Source organism: Coregonus lavaretus (assembly GCF_964263955.1).
Source record: "Coregonus lavaretus genome assembly, chromosome: 1".
NCBI classification, from domain to species: domain Eukaryota; kingdom Metazoa; phylum Chordata; class Actinopteri; order Salmoniformes; family Salmonidae; genus Coregonus; species Coregonus lavaretus.
This window is the reverse complement of record NC_139988.1, coordinates 7,653,498-7,675,103: the sequence shown is the minus strand read 5'-3', so window position 1 is coordinate 7,675,103 and position 21,606 is coordinate 7,653,498.

Genomic DNA, 21,606 nt, shown 5'->3' with positions numbered 1-21,606 from the left:
AGACATCAAAACTATGAAATAACACATATGGAATGATGTAGTAACCAAAAAACGTGTTAAACAAATCAAAATATTTTATATTTGAGATTCTTCAAAATAGACACCCTTTGCCTTGATGACAGCTTTGCACACTCTTGGCATTCTCTCAACCAGCTTCATGAGGTAGTCACCTGGAATGCATTTCAATTAACAGGTGTGCCTTAAGTTAATTTGTGGAATGTCTTTCCTTCTTAATGCATTTGAGCAAATCAGTTGTGTTGTGACAAGGTAGGGGGGTATACATAAGATAGCCCTATTTGGTCCATATGGCAAGAACAGCTCAAATAAGCAAAGAGAAACCAAGTGTAGTGCACGGTTACAGGGAAGACCAAGCAGAAACAACAAGCTAACTCACACAGAGCTTCAGCATGCCAGTGTAAGATGACACCCCCATGACTTGGTAGATGATTCCAATCCAGTCCTGTACCGCTCCCTTGGTAATCTCATCATCCAGCCTCATGACAAAGGCCACAAACAGGCCATAGATTAGGTTAGATTAGGTTCTGGGACAGACGCATCAGGACCCATCTTGTCTCGAGACAGGTTCCTCACAGTCCTCCTATAGAAAGAGAAAGCGAGAGGTTAGACAGGTGGACTGCGCCAGACAGTAAATCAGGAGGTGCCATCACACTACCACATCATAGGCTACTATACCCTTAGAAATGAACCTTATATTTATTTTCCTTCATAATCAATAGCAGTACAGCAGATACAATAGATGAGGTGGGTTAGCAAGCCAAGTGTGGCAGAGTAGTTTGACCACTGACCTGAGAAGCACAGCCAGTTTGGCCAGGCAGCTGGGCGACTCCTCGCTCTTGAAGGGATCCTGGGTTTGTCTGTCTGCTGGCAGCTCTGCTCAATTTGTCCAAGCATGCTCTGGTAGATCTGAGTCCTGACCGGACGAGGTGATCTCGTGCATGCGGCTGTAGGTGATGGCCTCTCACTGCAGCGTGTCCACCGAAGTCAGATCCACTGTTGGTCAATCCATAGGACAGACCAGGAGGGAGGGTCAATAGAGAGATAGGGGCGGTACATGAATACATTGTGTGAAGTTAATATATTACTGTACCATAGATATCCAGGATATCTGCCAGGACCTAGGATAAATGGAGACAATCCTGTATCTCTTGACACATTCATGAAAATATTCATGGCCTCTAAACCTTCAAGCTGCATACTGGACCCTATTCCAACTAAACTACTGAAAGAGCTACTTCCTGTGCTTGGCCCTCCTATGTTGAATATAATAAATGGCTCCCTATCCACTGGATGTGTACCAAACTCACTAAAAGTGGCAGTAATAAAGCCTATTGAAAAAGCCAAACCTTGACCCGGAAAATGTAAAAAAAAACGATCGACCTATATCGAATCTCCGTAGCTTAGTGGTTAAGAGCGTTGTGCCAGTAACCGAAAAGGTTGCTGGTTCTAATCCCCGAGCCGAATAGGTGAAAAATCTGTCGATGTGCCCTTGAGCAAGGCACTTAACCCTAATTGCTCCTGTAAGTCGCTCTGGATAAGAGCGTCTGCTAAATGACTAAAATATAAATATATAAATATATATTTTAGAAAAAACTTTTGCGCAGCAACTCACTAATTATAGAGGCGAAAGAAACACACACCTATTTAGGCGAGGTGCTGGCTAACGGAGTAAAACACTTGAAAAAGAAAGGAGAGCCGCACACTCTAGTAGCTCAGATGCAATAATTTAATATACTAATAACCAACGTTTCGACAGACAAGCTGTCTTCATCAGGGTATAATGACAAACACTGCGGGTCACTAGTTTATATAGTGTCAAAGGACACACGCAGATGTCTGTAATCATGGCCGGGTGTGGCCTAATAGCATTGGTTAATTCACAGATAAACAGAACATACAAAAAACATGGATAGTGTAGTATACGTCAATCGTAGGTGTTACCATTAATTAAAGAGTCTGCTCATACTGAACGTCGATCATAAGGTTTATTCAGATCACAAGCTTCAGCATGAGTAACAGGTGACATGACACCCGGAGAGACGCCTCAGAATGGCTGCTTGCTCTAACCTCTCCGTCATTTTCCCCCCTATTTATAAACAATGATGCCCCCTCTTCTGGCCAATCACCAGTCTCCCCTGTCTACAACCCACCTGTCTGTGGTATGTGGTATTACACCTAAAACATTGCCTTCTGATACTAACCTAAACAACATTCCTTGTTCCTCCAAAATAGTCATAATCTCAATACACGACATATTCCCCCCTTCGAGACGAACTAAACGTCTCGAAACCAAACAGAATAGGATTATGACTAGTAACCATTTATCTCATTGAGTATCTTTAACATTAAACCAAACCCATTCTCCTCTTGAGTGTAAATACCTTTCTATGAAATACCCGTTTATGGAGTGTAAATACATTGCTATGACATATGAACAACTATTTATGAAGTATGAACACATTACTATGAATTATGAACAACTGTTTCTGAAGTATGAACACATTACTATGAATTATGAAGAAATCTCTATGGAGTGTGAGAGCGAAAAACTGTCCAGCAGCCATCCATCCATATCAATCAAGACAGTAAAATTCTCTCACCGTCCCTCTGCCCCAGGCAACCACCGTCGGTACTCCAGATAACCTCATAACTCATGTAAATGCATTTGAAACTATGATGTAATTAAATACCCATGTAAACAAAATCCTATCCATAAATATCCACTCTCAGGCTGGTCAACCCATAGGACCTGAAAGGGAATCTCTCCCTGCGTAACCCTCTGTCCCTAACCCCATCGAAATAAACAAAAGCATCTACGATCCTCATCTGCATTCAATAACATCAAACATAATTCTACTAAAATCAATACCTAAGAATATGACACAATTATGTATTACACATGTCTATATTTCATTGCAGACACTGGAATGTAGTCCACTACACTTCGTCTCCCTGTAATGTCCTCTTCCAATGGACTTGTTGATGATGGAATCAGCCACACCCTCCTTGTTTCCTCTCCTCCAGTCATATTGTCTTTGTTTGAGTATTCCAATCTCCACATGCTTCTCCCACATGCTTCTGGAATGACAAGAAAATAAACGACCAAACAGTATCCTTTGCAAAACAACCACTTTCAAATTAAACCTCTATTTCACCTAAGAATTTAAAAAATGATACATAAATGATGCATGAATCACATTATCCATTCCCCCCTTTGATTCATAAATCATACTAAAAATTATACTAATATTGAAAAACCAATTTGAAAAATCATCAAATAATCCAAAATGATATTTATCCCTCAGTTCCACTTGTCCATCTTTATCCAGATCAGGAACAGTCCACACCGGCATCTGAGTGTTGTCTCCAGGCACCACTTCTCCAACCTATCTCAATCTCATAACTTTCTCAAAAGTCAGTACAAACATCACACAGTGTTATCAAAGCTTATTATCTTCCCAAATGTTACACCATACCATGAATGAAGTCCCCCCTTCTCCCTTAAACTTATTCTTCAATGATAGGCTTGAAGACTATGACATGCCGCCATGTGTCTGCTAAATGACTAAAATGTAAATGTAATGTCACCCTTTTAACCCTAGATTTAGCTGTGTCCAATGCTATCCCTCTTATAATGGTAAAACCTCATATGGAAGCTTAAACGTTGACCTGTAACAATATCCTATCCCCCATAGGGTAAGAATATACTCTATCATAATTTCCCCTTATCCTCTAAAATTCCCATAGTCACATTGTCAGTCAAAAGCTAATCTTTTAACCATCAAAGTCCTGCTCTTCTTACTACCTGATATATAAAAAGTAACCTATTATTTGTCATTACTACCCTTAAGGTCATACTTATCCAAAGTTATCATCTAACATCCCAATCTGATCTTTCCATAAACATACCCCTTACCTCATATGTTTTATTAGAACAAACACCACTTTTATCCCTCAATATTTCACCTGAATACTTAAGGTTTCCACTGTTACCTGACTTCACATCTAACAATTCCCATAGGGTAATCCATTTACCCAAGAACACTTAAACCCTACTGTTTTGACAACAACATTATTTTATCTGTCAATGACTGTTGCCAATTCCACAGTTATGACAAAGCTCAAAACTGATCCACACCTGACAGAGGCTGCGCAACCGTCTAACAGGTCCTGGATGGAATTCTCAACAGACATGGACCCTCAAGATTCCTCACTGATTCCTACAGAATGAGTTAATCTATCTCTAATTTTCACAACAGAGGAACAAGCAGCACTGATCAGATGCCCCCCCCCTCTGTCATCAAAATCAAAAGACCCCATACTGTAGCTTCCATGACGAATCTCTATTCTCCATTTCAGATTAATCTATATTGTTTCTATTAATATCGGCTCTCCTTTTTTAACCCTATTCGTAATAACCTAAACCCCTGAGTCTCTCTTGCTGCCTCCTTCAATTTCAGAAAAGTTGTTGTCATCCTTCCTACATTTGCTATTACCATCGTATCATTAATCCCTTCCAAAGTTACCATTAAAGTAGTTGATTTAGCTGCTGTATTAACCCTAATTACTTCTAGTGCAAAATTTCCCATATCCTATGTGTATTATTCACTGTTGGAGTGACTACTGTCCATTCAGTTCTACTCCTCCTGAACTCCCTCAATGACTGTGAAAACTTCTACAGACTTCAAATCTTCCATTATAAGCGTTACTTTATGAATTACATTGCCCTTTAACCATGAATTACATTGCCCTTTAACCAATAATTCCTAACCGAAATAAATTCTAATGCTTGCCCTAAATAAGTACTTTCTCTATAATATTACGCAACATAAGTGAACAGTCACTCCTAACCCTATTCCAAACTATACCTCCTTCTACTCCTGGTCCTGATAACAATACTTATTCTCCATATTTATCTCTCCATATGAGAGAAACGTCCCCATCTTAAACCCTAATAAGTATTTTTCCCCCTAAAATTGGTGCTGTACTGGTTCCCTTATAATCAAATGCAATATGTTTATGACTTTAATACCTATCAATGTTGAAAGAGTTAAATTGCTTCTCCCTGTTGTTCTAATAAACTGAAGTGTTAATGTCCTTATTTACTCCTAGTTTTCCCATAAGACTTTGAACTCCTTCCTTGTACTTCCATCTATCACCCCTAGTGTCACTTTTTCCCCCTTTCAGTTCTACCTCTAAACTTTAAACCTCCTGATTATAACAAAATACACCTATAATGACCTTGATCTCCCTACTGGACAGTGTCATTCATTACTGTTCTCTCTCTGTCTTACTACTAACTTTGAAACTTAGCTTACTGTCTCAGAGTCCCTTCAACCTAACCTACCCCTAACTTATTTTAATCTAATCCTTTCTCTCATAACATTTAAAACCTTTTCCCCTGACTTATTGACAACATCTCTTACCACCAAATTTCAGAATATGTGATTGGGAAAGTTCCCCACCTGCTTCTGACTCATTACACACAGACTTGGCAAAACCGACTAAACACCTTTTAGCCTAACCTCAAATCTCTTAGTGTAAGAATGTAACCCAAAATAACAGTCACCCCTATTAAGTTTTTTCCCAGACAGATTGTCTAACAGGCAATCTAATACATTATCATCCTTCCTATGATATTATCTTTTAAGCAAATGATTCCCAAAAAACCCTACTTCTTAAAATATTCTACCAGACAGTCAGTATGCCTCTGATTGAACACTTAAATTTACACCATGCATCTCTTCCCAACACTGCCATAACAGCATCTTCTAATATTAGTATGTCTCTTTTACTTCCTCTTTGACTTTTATAGCAGAGCTCAATTGATTCCCTAAGAGTAATTAAACTATTTTACTACTTCCAATCCCTATCCTAACCTAATTAGTTTATTTTACAGAGTGATATGTTTAACCTTTTTAGACGGAACCCCGATAAGTTTTTCCCCTATTCACTATCACTTCTAATGGTCAGTTGTTTCAACTGTTAGCTATTTCCTCTTCTTCTCTAATCGATGCTCTCAGCAATGCACCCCTTCCGGATATTCTCGGCACTCTAGAATATTTAGTGTTCACCTGAAGCACCGGTGATCTTCACTTGCTCGTTGATCTTCCTCTGTTTCTTCTTCTCCAATTCTGTGTCTGTCCAGAAACTGACAGTCGATATGGAACATCTGGTCCCCCCTTGATTGGTACAATTGCCTTTGATATTGTTCAGTTGAAGCTGTAACAGTGATTGTTGATTTGATTCACTCTGATTCTTCATAACCAACACTTATTTTCTTCTTCTCCACCACCAGTTATAAGTTGTATTTGCTTGAGTTTTCTTCGTCCGGTTCTTCTCATCGTTGACATATCAGTATTCTTCAACCTTAGTTCCAAGTTCTGTCCTCGAAATATCATCTTCCATCATCTTCTTACTAGTGGGCTCTTCTTTACCTCAATGTGTTCTTCTTCAATTCTTGGGATTAAAAATGTTCTCCGCAGGTTTTCTCCTTGTCTCTTCTATATCTTCAGCGTCTCGAGCTGTTCCTCTAGCTCCCTTACCTCTCCCAAAGTCGTCTCTTCCTCCAGGCCTGATACGCCTCGGTCTATATCTCCTATTTCTTCTTTGCCAGTCATTGTAGGATAAAATCCTCTTGAACATACAACACCTTTAATCTCCAAATCTTCATCACTTTCTTCATCAGAACTCGAATCTCTTGTCTCCTTCGTTCAACTTTCATCAGAGATCAAGTCTCCAGTATCCTTCTTTCCTCTCTTGCCACTTCCTTCTGATCAGAGTCATATCCACCCATGACCTCTCTCAATCACTCATCTTCATCCTCCTCATCTCCTTAAGTTCCCAGACATCCCATTTTCTTCCGTCTTCTGAATTCATCTTCATCGTTGTTTCTGCTCGTATTCGTCTTCATCTCTGATGCCATAATCACCCTGCTAGATGATCATTGTAAGCTGAGAATAAACATCCCTAAGCTCTACTTTTTAAACCTATCTTATCGCTGACATATTTTATCCATTTTTGTTTGAGAATGAAGGGCAACTTTTGTTTCACTTGCCGGATAACCTAGCAACACTTTAATTAAAGGATTACCCCTTTTTCCACCCATGAAATGACTCTCATAGTCCTGATATCTTTTTCCCCATTGTAACACCCTTTTATATTCCTTTATTGTGAACTATCTTATTCTAGACTGTATAAGTTATATAGGCTTCCCCCCTTAAATTATTAATATAACCCTAACAACCTTCAAAAAAAAAAAAAAAAAAAAAAAAAAAAAATTTTTTTTTTTTTTTTCCTCCTCCCAAAAAAAAAAATTAAATAAAATAAAATATGAATATTAAAAACATTCAATTAAATGCCTTATTCAAAAACCCTTTAATTAAAAATAAAAACCCATTAAAAACTCAATTAAAAATTATGAATAATTTAAAACCAATTTTTATTCCTATATCACCAATTTATCAATTAGTGTTGAGTATATTACCACAACCCATCAAATGCAAGTAAATGCAAGTTAGTCATCTTCAGGCTAAAATACCCCTAAACAAAGCCTTTTAACCTTCAATACTACAATACTCCAATTCCCATAACCCCTTGCTCTATTAGCTCTAATTATCATAAATTTACAGAAGAATCCTCAATCCATCCTTGATTCTCAACACATCTGTAATCAAACCCCAGTGATGCACATAGCCTCCAAAATGCAATTTTTAATTAAATAGTATTTGCCAAGCCGATGTAAAATTGTCATAACATCACATATCTGGTTAGGATGATTTTGTGTACTAGCCTGATCCGATCCTCTCCTGCATCATGTGATGTCACGTCATGTGACGTCACCCCTCCTCTCTCTCGTCTCGCCATTCCATGTTCCTCTCATATTTCAAAAAACATAGAAACACACAAGATTTCAGCAGTTTATGCAATTAATCAAGTTATCCACATTCAATGCATTATACTTCGTCAAGATATATTTAATTTATAAATTTAATAGGTCCCAAAACAAGTTTCATCTTAACCCACCGCCGTTTATAAACTTATAAGATTCGTGTTAAACTCTCCCTGGGCCTATTTGTTCCGTCGTCTGGGTTCCTCTGTCTCCCCCTGCAGTTTAACCAATGTGTTGTTTTACAGAAATCCCACGCATGCGCAAATATCCTTTATTACATAGATCGCTCCAAAACATTTCATTTAATTTTAATCGTCTTTTAATTTAATTAATTATACTCCGTCAACATATATTTGATCTATAAATGTACTACATCTCGCCAAATAGTTTAACGTTCACATAACAGTTACTTTAACGATTTTAAAAGAGTCGTGTTCACCTCTCTCTTCCGGTAGCCCTTAAACCCCTGAACAAGAAACCCCAAACAAACATATGACCTTACGCCACCATTTTGTTTCGTCGACCGCATGTCGTAGATTTAGTGCCATAAACCAAAACGTGTCCTAATCTCGTGTCATAAACTCCCCCTTTCTGTAGTGTAGTGTCGCAAAATTAAACGCATGCGCACAACCATTCAAAAATACGTTTCCCCATGAAAGAATGATTCTCTCCTCTCTCCCCAAACAGAAAGAATAACAGCCAGCTGTAACTTCCCATGTCCCCCTTATAGTCAAACAACATTTAACAGCGCTCACAAAACATACAACCTGACTTACAGACAGTGACAAGTTTAAGAGACTTTAACCCATCGCAATGGAATCTCTAAGGATATCCGTTAGCATGTAGCACGCAACACAATTAACCTGTAGCATTAGCCTTTAGCTTAGCCTAAGGTACACCATAGCATGATTCCCACTTTAGCCTTACAAAGATTAGCCTGAGCAACGATGTACCACGTGGCCTGAAACAATCAAGCCTTAGCTTCAGCCTCTAGCCAACTGTGGCCTACTAGCTATACCAATGAACACCCCGCACCGCGGCCCAATCATTTTCCATGATTATCAATAATATCTCCTTCTAACTTTATGCTGCCTTGAAAGATGAATCTCATATCAAGCGGTTATCCCCAAACCAATTTCCCGTCGACCAGAGGAGGAGTATAACATAGCTACAACCATTCACTTCATAATTCCCGCTTAAGAAATCAACCTGACCCAATACTAACTAAGTCTGGATTTGTAGCCCACTTAATAACAATAATAATAATTATTACAAGTCGCCTCGTTTCGAGGTCTTTTCCAGATTCACGGTGCCCTAAAAATGCATACGTATTCCAACATTATTCTCTACCAATCCATTTGTACAATCCATTGTTGTAAACAGCGTTTACACATCAACCAAATTTAAAATATTTTCGTTCAGACTCCCAGTTAACAGCAACACCATACCTCAATAACGACCCAAGTACTTTTAACTGTGCACCGTCAAAGCCCTCTCCCCAATCAACGAAATGACTAGTGTCCAAAGTTTGTGAATAATCTCACCTTTAGCCGGCTTAAACAGTAGTCAACTCGCGAATCCAGGAAAGGGACCAATAACGATGCAATCAATATCTCAGCGGAGCCTCCATTTGTAGTATACGTCAATCGTAGGTGTTACCATTAATTAAAGAGTCTGCTCATACTGAACGTCGATCATAAGGTTTATTCAGATCACAAGCTTCAGCATGAGTAACAGGTGACATGACACCCGGAGAGACGCCTCAGAATGGCTGCTTGCTCTAACCTCTCCGTCATTTTCCCCCCTATTTATAAACAATGATGCCCCCTCTTCTGGCCAATCACCAGTCTCCCCTGTCTACAACCCACCTGTCTGTGGTATGTGGTATTACACCTAAAACATTGCCTTCTGATACTAACCTAAACAACATTCCTTGTTCCTCCAAAATAGTCATAATCTCAATACACGACAATAGCATACGATCATAGATACAACTTGGCTACATAGGCCCATAAACATTTACAATGAATAGCAAAATCACAAGAATGGCTTCAAATCAAAGTCTAAGTTGAGACCGAAGGGAGCAAGGGTCTTTAAATTAAAGATCCAGGCAGCCTCTCGTTTTAACAATAAATTGTCGTGGTCACCCCCTCTCCTAGGGAGGGTGACATGTTCGATGCCGATATAACGTAGGGACGAAATCGAGTGGTTCGCTTCCAAAAAGTGGGCAGCGACTGGGTATGTCGAGTTTTTGCACCTAATGGTGCTACGATGTTCCGAGATTCGTACTTTTAATTCGCGCTTTGTTTTACCCACATAATGTTTACCACAAGGATAAGTTATAAGATAAATAACTGCCTTAGTGGAGCACGTAATAACACCTTTGATTGGGATCTGTTTCCCTGTTTGGGGGTGTTTAAAGGATCTACATTTGTAAGTGCCATTGCATTGAGCGCAGCCGTTACACTTGTAGTTTCCATCCGATAGAGGCGCAAATAGACGTTGTGCAGGGATATTTAGGGTTGGTAAACCGAGTTTACCAATTGTTCTCTAAGGTTTCTGCCCCGCGAGAATACAACCAAGGGAGGGTCCGAAAAGACATTACCAATACTGTCATCGGATCTTAGAATGTGCCAATGTTCGTGAACGATTCCCTTAATTTGTTCAGAGCACTTTGAATAGCGTGTAGTTAGAAAGCAAGAATGCTTCTTTTTGCGAGACTGTCCCTGAAAGAGGTTAAATCTCGATTTGTTTTGAATTTTCTCAATGGCAGTATTAATCTGACCATTTTTGTACCCTCTCTCCTTGAATTTTCTTTGCGTGTCAGCCATATTTCGGTCGAAATCTGATTGTTTTTTAACAAATGATTTTAATTAGACAGAATTGGCTGTAGGGCAAACTGTTTTTCAAGGGAAGCGGGTGACAACTATCAGCCCTCAACAAACTGTTACGATCAGTAGGTTTCCTGTAAAGATCAGTGTTTCCTCACACAAAATCAGAAGATCAAGGAAACTGATTTGACGTGTGTCAGATTGCATAGTAAACCTCAGGTGCTCAGAACAAGAGATAAGAAAAGCATAAAATGCCTGGAGCTGTTTTAAGTCACCCCTCCATAGAACAAAAATATCATCAATGTACCGTTTCCAAATAATAATGTTAGGCAATAAAACATTTTTGAGAGGATTGAAAATTGACTGTTTCTCAATGTAACCCACATACAAATTAGCATAGTTAGGAGCCATAGGAGATCCCATAGCAGTACCTTTCGTCTGAATAAATAAATAATTTAGAAACATGAAGTAGTTGTGTGTGAGTACTATTTCAGCCAGTGTTATAATGCATGCACTGGAATGTAGTTCATTTGGGTCACGTTGCAGAAGAAAATGTTCCATGGCTTCAAAACCGCCATCTTGTGGAATATTTGTATATAACGACTCAACATCAAAAGTAACTAACAAGGTATTATCAGGGAGAGGCTCAAGAGATTCAATAATAGAGATCATACTGCTGGTGTCCTTTACAAAGGAGGGGAGCTGTTCTGCGAGAGGTCTAATAAAAAAGTAAACAAAGGTCGATAAAGGGGCTGTTACTGCATCAATGCCCACTCCAATAGGGCGCCCTGGAGGTTTTGTAACATTCTTGTATAGAAAGTGGCAATTTTAGGGTGTTGAATAGCCAAAAAATCGTCTTCATTTTTGGTGATTTGACCAGAACTTAAATACCCATCTAGGACAGTAAAGATAGTGTTCTGAAATTGGTAAGTGGTGTCACTTCTGAGCAGTGGCGGCTCCTGAAAAAATTCTCAGGAGGGGCAATTTTTCTGATGATTTAGGTGACCTACACACATTTAAAAAAAGATATGTCCAGCAACAACATGAAGACAGGGGCAGCATATAAGTCAATACCAGAAGCATTTATTGACTGATCTGGGGAGATGGATTCCAGTTTCTGTGACAGATTATAAATAATCTCTGATGCCTTTGTTATATTAGCTTTTGGTTGAATGTACTGTCGTAGTAAATATATAATGTTATAGCTTGGTCTGACTAAAATCTTGTGCATGACCCATTTTGTGTTGGGCGTTTGTTTTCAATCAATGCTGTTCCTATCCTATAACAATGGACAAAAGAGTCCTATCTTGTCAGCCTTGTCAGCAGGTGGCCAAGGACAACACCCACGCCATAGGTCTCTCAGTTCTTCCAACTCACGAGTTCTTGCTCTGAGGACACACACACACACACACACACACACACACACACATCATCACTGATAACACACACACACACACAAAAATCCCCTCTCTTTAGGCTGAACATTTGAAGACAGAGAACCCGACTCAGAGCCAATGCAACAGTGGAGGGGACCTCGCCCAACTCATCAGGACCAATCAGAAGATCAGAACTACTAGATTCAACCTACATCATTTATTGTATAAAATGTCTGCACACAATGTTTTCGGGGCTCTCTTCTCCCTAAGAGTTTGACGAACGAGTCCGTGCACGCGATTCCAGATATCTTTACCTCTGAATAAACTGCCTTTATTATACCATATCCACCCTGTCCAAAGTCTCTACTTGGTCTCAGTTCTCCAGTAAACTTGTGATTATCAACAGTACACAACGGTAACAAACAATTGGGGGAACTCACGGGGCAGATAGTAAGGTCGCAATGACACAGAAAGCAGTTCAATGTCGGGGTACAGAGTCGCTCTCTTACCAGGATCGCGGTCCGCTCTGACCAGGGTGAAGCCGGCCGGCTCCACTTCTCTGTCCGGGACTCTGTCATCCAGCCAAGTCTCCCAGCTGTATTGGATTCCGCTGCCAGCAGCGTTTTCATTATTTTGTCCGTTCGTAGCGGGTATGTACACGATCAACAAGATCAGTCCAATACCCACCACTGGAAATCCATGGTTGGCAGAATGTTTGTAAACTAAGTCTACAAATTAAAAACATAAAATAACGCCACACTGCAGGTCGCAACAGAGACGCTGCTAGCCGCTATTGTCTTAGTTACGTTCATGGTTACGTCACGTATGACGAAAGCGCGTAAGTGCAAGCCCACAGACACCCATAGAGAATGTATTGAAAGCTTTGAAATTTGAAAAAAATAGATTTTACATGACAGGCTATGAGAGACTTCTGGGCGATTTTCAACCTGACTGAAATCGCCCCAAAAACGGGCGGGGCCATTTGAAGCACGACTTTAGCCTGATTTGACATTTAGTGGCTGGCAGATCAGACGTGAACACTGATAACTACTGTTGCCGTGATATAATTGATTAGAAAAAAAATCCCTTCCTTTTCCCGTTTGGCAGTGCGTCGCCCATATCGCCCTATTGAACAGGCCGTCCCTGCTTCTGAGTTTCTTGTCAAAGGTGTTGTCAAGCAGCAACTCACTGCCTTCCTGAAGACAAATCATGTATTCGAAATGCTTCCGTCTGGTTTTAGACCCCATCATAGCACTGAGACTGCACTTGTGAAGGTGGTAAATTACCTTTTAATGGCGTCAGACCAAGGCTCTGCATCTGTCCTCGTGCTCCTAGACCTTAGTGCTGCTTTTGACACCATCGATCACCACATTATTTTGGAGAGATTAGAAACCCTAATTTGTCTACAATGACAAGTTCTTGCCTGGTATTGATCTTATCTGTTGGAAAGATATCAGTTAGTCTCTGTGGATGGTTTGTCCTCTGACAAATCAATTGTAAGTTTCGTAATTCCTCAAGATTCCGTTTTAGGACCACTATTGTTTTCACTATATATTCTACCTCTTGGTGATGTCATTCGGAAACACAATGTCAACTTTCACTGCTATGCGGACGACACACAGCTGTACATTTTGATGAAACATGGTGAAGCCCCAAAATGTCCTACCCTGGAAGCCTGTGTTTCAGACATAAGGAATTGGATGGCGGCATATTTTTTACTTTAAAACAGACAAAACAGAGATGCTAGTTCTAGTTCTAGGTCCCAAGAAACAAAGACATCTGCTGTTAGATCTGACAATTAATCTTGATGGTTGTACAGCCGTTTCAAATAAAACTGTGAAGGACCTCAGCGTTACTCTGGAGCCTGATCTTTCTTTTGACAAACATATTGTCGTGACGTGACTTACTTTAATGTATGACTGTTATTTATCGAATCACCTAACTATGTTTATTATCACTCGATTAAATTAATCATGTAACAATTAACTCATTAGGAATTTGGGGCACCACGGAAGAAGTTGTTTAACGAGTTACATCTCCCGAATAAACTCTTAGAAGATATATGTTATATATATTGAAAACAGTCACTTATTAAATAATTACCTCTTATCAGTCTCATTCTGAATGTTGCATAATCCTTGAACCTGCAAGAACCCTAACCTTATTGATGAATCAGCAATACACAAATTGGCTTAATTATTTATTTACTAACTAACTAAATAATAACACAATACAAACACACACACACACACACACACACACACACACACACAGGTTATTGATTACTAACGTAATACAATGAAAACAGGTCCCTAGTGAACTGGACTAACAATAGCATGAATGCTTGGAAGGGAGAGACATAGATTAAAACTATTGTGGTTACTTTGGAAATTATGCTCACGGTAATCATAATACTTATGCACCCTAATAACGCTAATTCGGATTAGAAATGTAACATGCATTTACGTGTAGCTGTCCTCGATAATTGAGTTGATGATGTACAGTAGGACTCTGGTTTGCCTTGGTAGAGTTTCTGGTCGTAGTGCTGGTTAGAATGGATACTTCAGATGTACAAGTGGTTGTCTGAGAGGGATTGTCTTCTCCACCTCCTGTCTTAGTGAAAGTTCTCTAGACGACTATACATGCCAGCTGCAGACTGAAATGATAAGGTCTAGTGCATTGTCTTCTTCTTCACCTCGTGTAGAGGTTGAGAGTTTGAGAGTTTCTCCATTTCAAACGTTTGGACTAATGTCTCATGTTTTCTGGGCTTCCTGGTCTGCTGGTCTGTAGAGTTTCAACCATTTTAAGCCGTGAGTTAATGCACTCAGGGTAAAAGGGGAGTTCCATCATGTTTGTGCTCATCTGGGCATGGCCACTGACTGAGAACAAATCAATATGGAAAACAATCATCTCATCTATCGAATCTAGAATGCTACAATCACATTGTTATCTTCACAAAAGTATTATTATACTTAATCATTCGTTTTATACAACCATTAGATGCAAACCCCATAACTGGGAAGTGTACACCCCCAGAGATACAGTTATGTTGTTCCACCATCTTTAATGACATCACAACATAGTAACACATTTATTTTCTTCATTCTTTTAAGTAGGAATATTATTTCATTATCCACTTTTAGATGTTGGAGTCTTGGCGGGAAGACATCCTTTGTCTCACAGGGAAATTCCCTCTCCCAATACTGCATGGCACGGAAAATAAAGTTTCTGCAAGGAATTTACGACCGGTCATAAAACTGTCCCCCAAGAAAGGGGGTGTTCAAACCTTTGCCTAGCCGGAATCTTTGATCCTCAGCCCATGAGGGCAAGTCATGACAATATGAAGAATATTTCAAGGACAGCTTTTTTCCATCTTCGTAACATTGCAAAAATCAGAAAAGTTTTGTCCAAAAACGATGCAGAAAAGCTAATCCATGCTTTTGTCACTTCTAGATTAGACTACTGCAATGCTCTACTCTCCAGCTACCCGGATAAAGCACTAAATAAACTTCAGTTAGTGCTAAACACGACTGCTAGAATCCTGACTAGAACCAAACAATTTGATCATATTACTCCAGTGCTAGCCTCTCTACATTGGCTTCCTGTTAAGGCTAGGGCTGATTTCAAGGTTTTACTGCTAACCTACAAAGCATTACATTGGCTTGCTCCTACCTATCTCTCCGATTTGGTCCTGTCGTACATACCCACACGTACGCTACGGTCACAAGATGCAGGCCTCCTTATTGTCCCTAGAATTTCTAAGCAAACAGCTGGAGGCAGGGCTTTCTCCTACATTTACATTTTACATTTTAGTCATTTAGCAGACACTCTTATCCAGAGCGACTTACAGTTAGTGCATACATTATTTTTATTTTTTTTCATACCCCCCGTGGGAATTAAACCCACAACCCTGGTGTTGCAAACACCATGCTCTACCAACTGAGCTACATCCCTACAGAGCTACATTTTTATGGAATGGTCTGCCTATCCATGTGAGAGACACAGACTCGGTCTCGACCTTTAAGTCTTTACTGAAGACTCATCTCTTCAGTAGGTCCTATGATTGAGTGTAGTCTGGCCCAGGGGTGTGAAGGTGAACGGCAAGGCACTGGAGCGACGAACTGCCCTTGCTGTCTCTGCTTGGTCGGCTCCCCTCTCTCCACTGGGATTCTCTGCCTCTGACCCTATTACAGGGGCTGAGTCACTGGCTTACTAGTGCTCTTCCATGCCGTCCCTAGGAGGGGTTAGTCACTTGAGTGGGTTGAGTGACACACGTGATCTTCCTGTCCTGTTTTGCACCCCCTCGGGCTCGTGCGGTGGAGGAGATCTTTGTGGGCTATACTCAGCCTTGTCTCAGGGTAGTAAGTTGGTGGTCTGTTGATGTCTCTCTAGTGGCGTGGGGGCTGTGCTTTGGCAAAGTGGGTGGGGTTATATCCTGCCTGGTTGGCCCTGTCCGGGGGTATCGTCGGACGGGGCCACAGTGTCCCCCGACCTACCCCTGTCTCAGTCTCCAGTATCTATGCTGCAATAGTCTATGTGCCGCGGGGCTAGGGTCAGTCTGTTATAGCTGGTGTAATTCTCCTGTCTTATCTGGTGTTCTGTGTGAATTTATGTATGCTCCCTCTAATTCTCTATCTCTCCCTCTCTCCCTCCCCTCCCGGAGGACCTGAGCCCTAGGATCATGCCTCAGGACTACCTGGCCTGATGACTCCTGGCTGACCCCAGTCCACCTGGTTGTGCTGCTGCTCCAGTTTCAACTGTTCTGCCTGCGGCTAGGGAACCCTGACCTGTTCAAGGGACATGCTACCTTGTCCAGGACCTGCTGTTTTTGACTCTCTCTCTACCGCACCTGCTGTCTCGACCTCTGAATGCTCGGCTATGAAAAGCCAACTGACATTTACTCCTGAGGTATTGACCTGTTGCACCCTCTACAACCACTGTGATTATTATTTGACCCTGCTGGTCATCTATGAACATCTTGAAGAACAATCTGGCCTTAAATGGCCATATACTCTTATAATCTCCACCCGGCACAGCCAGAAGAGGACTGGCCACATTAACATAACAGAACTAAACAACAACAGAATACAATGCATTAACAGACTATTCTCATGGATGAAAACAGCCTGAATGATTGATATAACCACTGAACATAAAGACATAACACTAAGTAGCTTCATTCTTGTTCCCTCACCCTGAAGAGTTCAGAGCGTGGCTGGTGGATGGTCACTATGATGATGCGCTCCCTTCTGGCCAGCTCAGCCAGTAAAACAACAATCTGATTGGCCGTCATGCTGTCGAGGCCCATGGTTGGCTCGTCCAGAAGGATGACCTCTGTAACGACATCACATGTCCCAAAGTCACACATCAGGAAATATCTAACATAGGGGGAAAAAATCCTAATTAATTTGTATAAATGTTAAAAACAAAGTTGAACTTTTTAAAATGGCAAAGTCCCTCTCTAAGGGACAACTCTAAGATAAGTGTGTTCTTTTCCGTTAATTTCTCAAATTAACACAATTAAAAGATTGCCTCTTTATAAAGGATGAGTGGAATTAAAAGATGCATTAATTGTGTGATGATGAACTAATTTCCTGGTTGATTGGCGAGGCAGCGGGTGGGAACCCTTCATTAATGTGGCCCAGTGTTTGGGTGGAGAGTGGTCCATCTAATCCGAATGAGGCCTGAGACCTCCTCACCCCCCTGGGTGTTCACAGGCCCTGATAAACTTCACCTGGGACCCCCCCACAGGATTCACTCAGCTTAATCCTGAGTGTATGATAACCCTGCCTTTCATTACCCCCCAACCCCCCCCACCCCCATCTCTTCCCGCGCCTCTGTCCATTCCTCTCTGTTTCTAGTCTATTATTACTTTGTGAGGACTTTTGATGATCAACTTTTTCCTCCGCTCAAGGTGACATACTCTTATCCTAACAATGCACAGTATAATCCATGATGTTGAAAATGAGTTTTCTTTGTTTTGTAAAACAGCCTGTATTTGTCTTCACATATTTTGGTCATGTATGGTATAGCTAGCTATATTTTTGTTTAAGGGGCCTTTACATGCATGTCGCCTGAAATTCTGCACAGACAATGACCAAAGACAGCTTCTTTGTTCTCACTAGGTACCTGAAGCAACTGCATGGCAATGGACACCCTCATCCTCTGTCCCCCAGAGATCCCTGCAAAGATGCGTCCTCTGATCACACTGTGGGTCATGTGACCTAGACTCAGCTCCGCCAACACTTGCAGGCCAGGCCAAGAGGTCAGGGGTCAACACCCTATCACAGTTGACACCAGAGTCGCTTGAAAAAATCTAGTGTATCTTCTTTTTTATTTTTACCCTTTTTCTACCCAATTCCGTGATATCCAATTGGTAGTTACAGTCTTGTCCCATCGCTGCAACTCCCGTACGGACTCGGGAGAGGCGAAGGTCGAGAGCCATGCATCCTCCGAAACACGACCCTGCCAAGCCACATTGCTTCTTGAAACACTGCTCGCCAAACCCGGAAGCCAGCCGCACCAATGTGTCGGAAGAAACACTGTAGCGTGCATGCGCCTGGCCCAACACAAGGAGTCACTATAGCGCGATGGGACAAGGAAATCCCAGCCGGCCAAACTCTCCCCTCCCCTAAATCTGCTGGGTCTGTAGTGATGCCTCTAGCACTGCGATGCCCTAGTGTATCTTCTTTAATGTGTCTCTGTTGTAGGCCATCCCTGGTCTAGAGGTCATCTCTAGTCTGTCTCTGTTGTTGGCCATCCCTGGTCTAGAGGTCCTCTAGTCTGTCTCTGTTGTTGGCCATCCCTGGTCTAGAGGTCGTCTCTAGTCTGTACGACTTCCACCTTCTTGTGGATGACGTCTGCTGAGAGTCTCCTCCACTGTCAGGTAACTCTGCAAGTTTTCCCTCTACAGAGGAAGACAGAAAGCCAGGGATAAAGAGAGGTTATGAGATCAACAGCTCAGTAGTCCATGTGTCCATTGTGTATGTATCAGTAGTCCATGTGTTGTGTATGTATCGGTAGTCCATGTGTTGTGTATGTATCAGTAGTCCATGTGTTGTGTATGTATCAGTAGTCCATGTGTTGTGTATGTATCAGTAGTCCATGTGTTGTGTATGTATCAGTAGTCCATGTGTTGTGTATGTATCGGTAGTCCATGTGTTGTGTATGTATCGGTAGTCCATGTGTTGTGTATGTATCAGTAGTCCATGTGTTGTGTATGTATCGGTAGTCCATGTGTTGTGTATGTATCAGTAGTCCATGTGTTGTGTATGTATCAGTAGTCCATGTGTTGTGTATGTATCAGTAGTCCATGTGTTGTGTATGTATCAGTAGTCCATGTGTTGTGTATGTATCCGTAGTCCATGTGTTGTGTATGTATCGGTAGTCCATGTGTTGTGTATGTATCGGTAGTCCATGTGTTGTGTATGTATCAGTAGTCCATGTGTTGTGTATGTATCGGTAGTCCATGTGTTGTGTATGTATCGGTAGTCCATGTGTTGTGTATGTATCGGTAGTCCATGTGTTGTGTATGTATCGGTAGTCCATGTGTTGTGTATGTATCGGTAGTCCATGTGTTGTGTATGTATCGGTAGTCCATGTGTTGTGTATGTATCGGTAGTCCATGTGTTGTGTATGTATCAGTAGTCCATGTGTTGTGTATGTATCGGTAGTCCATGTGTTGTGTATGTATCGGTAGTCCATGTGTTGTGTATGTATCGGTAGTCCATGTGTTGTGTATGTATCAGTAGTCCATGTGTTGTGAAAAAAAAAAATTATGCACTCACTAACTGTAAGTCGCTCTGGATAAGAGCGTCTGCTAAATGACAAAAATGTAAAACATTTAAAATATGTTGTGTATGTATCAGTAAACTTTCTACAATCCTTCAGAGATCGTACTCAGAGCACCATGTGTCCTCCGGAAAATGGTCTACTAACTCTGCACAGATAGAGGACACTGTCTGTTACCTCAGTGACCTGTGTTACAGGTGAGGAGGTCTGTGTGAGCTGTGAATGTATGGCAGCTCTATGTGCAGGTTGACGTTTGTTGTGATGAATCTTGCCCAGGAGGCAGAACTGAGTGATTTCCGCTAGATGCGCCAGCTACAAAGTAAAACCTTTCTATAGAGTAAAAATACATTAAAACAAAAATGTGCTTTTTGGTCTTAATTTAAGGTTAGGGTTAGCAGTGTGGTTAAGGTTAGGTTTAAAATAAGATTTTATTTGTATTTCTTTTTTTACTTCACCTTAATTTAACCAGGTAAGCCAGTTGAGAACAAGTTCTCATTTACAACTGCGACCTGGTCAAGATAAAGCAAAGCAGTGCGATAAAAACAACAACAACACAGAGTTACATATGGAATAAACAAAACGTACAGTCAATAACACAATAGAAAATGTATATACAGTGTGTGCAAATGTAATAAGTTATGGAGGTAAGGCAATAAATAGGCCATAGTGCAAAAATAACTTTGTGGCTGTGTCAGCTAGTGACCACTCTGCAGAGCTGCCTCCAGGGCAAGATTCATGACAATAAATGCCAACCTGCATATAATGTTGTCTGTTTATTGTCTGCTCCTAATATGGATTAAATGGGCTGAACGTTAATGATTGACTGACAGCACAGCCCTGCTCCTAATATGGATTAAATGGGTTGAACGTTACCGATTGACTGACAGCACTGCTCCTAATATGGATTAAATGGGTTGAACGTTACCGATTGACTGACAGCACTGCTCCTAATATGGATTAAATGGGCTGAACGTTAATGATTGACTGACAGCACAGCCCTACTGGATTTTGGAACTTCGAGGTGCTCATGCACCGTGTGTGTGTGTGTGTGAATGACAATGTATAGTACTCTTTCACACAGTATATGCTTCCAGAGCAACACTACCTGTAACGACTATAGCCTGAACCTCATGAACCTGGAGTTTAAAACCAGAACTCTCCAACTCCTCCTCTTAATTACTGAGAGATTTAATATCACCATCTCATCCAAGGCTTAGGAGGGACATTTAATGACTGGATTAGTTTATGGCCCCGGTGAGCATGGAGGATTTTATCTGCAGTAAAATGAGAGATTATTTCAAAGGACTGGGGTATAAACTCAGTGATTTAATTTAGCTGTGGATACACATGAACACCCCCAAGAAAGCTTCTTCATACAGCAATCTGTAACTCTTCTGCTGCCACCCTGGCTGGTCACCCTTCCCCTACTTGCACTGAGTAGAGTTTATGTGAGTGTCTTCGTGCACATTCCCTCTGTTTACCCCATGCTAGACATTTCACAGACTCTGTCACTTTCTCATGCAGCAGTTCACAGGACAAAGCTCAACGTAATGTCAGCCAGCAAGAACACACACGTTTATACTGCTAGCAAATATGATATGCTAAGCACAATATTTATGGCGGTCTGTGAGTAGTGAGTGAGAGGTGAGACTGTATTAGTGTGTTTACATCCCGTTGACAGATATCTCCCAGAAGAGTG